The 3902-nt window shown below is 39.4% G+C and overlaps 1 pseudogene; it reads right to left on the bottom strand.

The window, feature by feature from the left end:
- Positions 1-1844: 1844 nt before the first annotated feature.
- LOC104984489 lies at positions 1845-2249 on the bottom strand (annotated as a pseudogene).
- Positions 2250-3902: the final 1653 nt, after the last annotated feature.

Raw genomic sequence — 3902 nt, forward strand, 5'->3', positions numbered from 1 at the left:
GAGACTAAGCAGTTTTGTCGTAAAGAGAACGTTTACTAAAGGAGATTCAAGCCTGTCTCACACAATGACCCCAGTTCCTGGGAGCAGTGTGCTGTTCCCCTTAAAAACAAACAAAGGACCTGTGAGAAACAGCATGTAGGAATCCTCCTGTTAAACATTCCCTGACAAAAGATGCTGTTTTAAATTGTTTATAAATAACAAGCTATGACACCCCACTCCAGTGCTCTTGCCTGGAGAATCCCATGGATGGGGGAGCCTGGCAGGCTGCAGTCCATGGGGTCGCAAAGAATCGGACAGGACTGAGCGACTTCACTTTCACCCACTGGAGAAGGAAATGGCAACCCACTCCAGATTTCTTGCCTGGAGAATCCCAGCGACGGGGGAGCCTGGTGGGCTGCCGTCTATGGGGTCGGACAGAGTCGGACACGACTGAAGCGTCTTAGCAGCAGTAGCAACAAGCTAAATTATATTACTTAGACCTATGCTGGCCAATACAGTGGCCACTTGTCATATGCAGCTATTGAACATCTAAAGTGTTGCCAGTCTGAATTGATAAATTCTCTAAGTAGGAAATAGACTTAACATGAAAAAAAATTAAATATCTCATTCATATTTTTATATTGACTATATGTTAATATTTTGAGTTATGGGATTAAGTAAAATATGTCATTAAAATTATTTCATCTATTTCTTTTTACTTTAAAAATATGGCTGCTAGATTTATTAATGTTACATTACATTACATTTCAATTGGACAACACTCATCTAGAATTTTAGAGCTAAAAACCAGGAGAACCAAAACCAAAAAATGTTAAGAATAGTTCCCTCTGGAGAGTAGGACAAGTGTGGAGGGAAAGGCTTCATGTTTTTATTTCTGCCTTTTGTATAGTCTGAATTTTTAATATGAAGTTCATCTACTATTCTTTAAATGAACATTTAATTAAATACAAATAAAAGATAAGGTGTAATAAATAGATTATGATACAGTTTTTTTCTTTTATAATTGAGATTTTATTGGTTGTTTTGAGGATCACTACACAAACATTTCAATTTGTACACAATTCCTCACATACATACCAGAAATCTAAAAAATCATATAGTTGTGATTCTTAACAGTTATTCCAGTGACTTTCTAGCTTAAAATTTGGAGCAAACTTTTCTTAACAGGGTAGCAAGTACCAATATCTTCAAATATTGATATGCTGTTACATCATAAGTCCCACTGATTCACAATTTAATATCATATTCACTACATACTCAAACTGTCAATCGTTCACAGCACATTAACCAAGTTACTAGGAAAACTGGACTACCACGACCAAGGATGTTATAGAGCACATGAAATTCTGATCAGGAGAGCCAAGATCAAAAAGTGGTTTCCTGTAGAAAATAATTCTACCAAAGCAATATGTGAAGAGATGTAATTTAAAGTGTTCAAGACATTAAATGCACAACTGACTCCAAATTGCCATTTATATTATAGGATATGCTTTTATATTATAGGATATAAAAGCTTTTATATTATAGGATGCTTTTATATTATGGAATATAAAAGCTACCCCCCATCTATGGAACATTAAGCTGACACCCAACACAATCAAAACCTCCTGTATCTAATATCCCACTATTTTCTGGTTGTACCAAAAAATAAACAACCAGAAAATGATTTCACCTCTTAATAAAAAGCATTTACACTTAAAAAATGGGATGAGGTGGGATTCTCTCCTTTTAAAAAATGTTTTTAGGCTACCAAAAAACTTGCATTTACAAAATAGTTGATAAATATTCCTCTGGATTGTACAAGAAGGGAAACAGGGACCGCTGGCAGGACTGGGTGTGTGGTATTAATCAGACTTGGCTTCTTTCTCGTCTTCATCAGAGGCTGGGCTCTCCTCGTTTTTAGTCTCTGCATTTTCTACAGGTAAGTCTCTTTAGTCTCTTGGTTATCCACTTCTGCCTATTGTCCCTTTGCTCCTCTTTTTCCATTTGTTTACGCTTTTTTGTCTGAAGATTCACCCTTTCCCACTGCCTTTTTTGGCTTATTTCCACTCTTTCAGGAGCGGGTTTTCTGACAGCCTCCCCAGCCTCCCCTTGGGCTCCTCCTTCGCCACCCCCTCAGTGGAGCTGACCTCCTGGGCACCATGGCAGCAGACAGGCAGAGCCGGGTGCCTGTGGGCGGCGCCATCAAGAGCCTCTGCAGAGGTGAGTAGCCTGGCTGTGGCCACTCCTCTGCCCAGACTATGGTACATTTTTAAAGAAAGGATTAGGTGGGTGTTTGAGAGACAGAAATCAAAAGGACAAAGTGAGGTGAGTGAAGCAGATTAAAACGTGGAAAAGATACAGCTTTCAATAGATAAGAAAAGAAGGAAAGGAGCAGTAGGTAATTGTACTTGGGAAGGGAGGTTAAGCTTGTAAAATGTATCATATTGATCAATAGGGCACAGTCCAGTTTAAAACTCAATTTTAGGGATCACTGGATAGTTTCCTATATATTATATTAAGTAATAATGTAAGATAATTAGTAGATGGTGGCATTGTGATGGCTAATTCAAATGTAGTTAGCTTTATGCTTAAGTAATACACACATGCTCCAGTTTAACAAAGATAGACTTGCTTGTAATGGGTCACTTTACTAAAGAAGCTTGTCCTTAACTTAAAGAACCAACAAGGAAGTTCAGAACTGAATATCTTTAAATATTATCTTGAAAATTCAACACTTCAATTTTGCATAGCTTCTAGAAAAGTAACATCAGGGGAAGAATGTGGATTTTCTATTATAATTTTGTTGGGGGGAGTTTATAATTTCCTCAGTTCTGTCTTGTCACAACAAAAATTTGAAGCAGTGGACCAGCGTTACAGCTCCGTGTTACAGCTCAGTTTTATTTAGAAAGTAAAGGAAAATACATCCTCAAAGTGTGAGGGAATGCCAACCCAAAAGACTAGAAGAGAAGAAAGGTTTAACTCCTCTTTTTATATGTTTTTTCTCCTCCCCTGGGCCTGCCCTATGTAAATTGGGCTAATGAGGAGTGATGTTTGTTTTACCTCACTGTTTGAGGTCCTCACTCCAGTCCTTGGACCTTCTTTTGTTCTATTTTCACAGGTTTTTCCCTTCTTTGTCTTTTGGCCACCGCCATTCTGGACTCCTTTTTCCTATTCTAACTACCTAATGTTCCCCCCCTCAAGAGATGGGAGGCCCAGTTCTTTGGGAACAGGGGCATAGAAGCCTTTCTGGCTTACTTCCTGCTGAGCTGGGATGGGGAAGGGCATTGGGCCTCCCCCTCTTGCCAGTCTCAGGCCTCAGAGTCCTTATAGTGGTGTCCATCCAAGGGTGAGTAATATTTTCTGTGGTCGGCTGTAGTTCTATATATCACTGTTGCACTGGCACTGCATGTTGTAGCTTGTTGACTTGGGCAGAGACAAAACGGGTTAGACAATTGATAATACATGGAGCAATCACAAGCAGCATCAATATGGTGATGGCAGGGACTAGCAGGGGCATTAGGCAACTCCAAATTCCCATCACCAGGAATATTACCCAAAGAGAGATTGTAGCCACCCAGAGAACTCTCCAGCTCATTCTTTGAGATAATGTAGGGTCTGAATGTTTTTCTTGAGGACTGTGAGACTTTAACTTATCTGGAGGTATTTACCCAGAAACAACATGTCTCATTCAAGATGGCTCAACTCCCTCCTTGTTCAGGGATCAGGAGATCCATCCCCTGTCTGTTTTGGAGTACAACCCCTGCCAAGCTGTGTTGCTCTTTAGAGCTGTTCTGAGAAATCTTATCCCCATAAACTTAATTTTGGGGGTGTTCATTAGAATGGCATTAATTTGTCATTCTGAATATGTATCTGAGATCTCCCAAGGGCTCACAGATATATTGAGTGTCCTCTTCTGTTTT

The sequence above is a fragment of the Bison bison genome, unplaced genomic scaffold (assembly GCF_000754665.1).
Source record: "Bison bison bison isolate TAMUID 2011002044 unplaced genomic scaffold, Bison_UMD1.0 scf7180017864030, whole genome shotgun sequence".
Taxonomy (NCBI): Eukaryota; Metazoa; Chordata; class Mammalia; order Artiodactyla; family Bovidae; genus Bison; species Bison bison.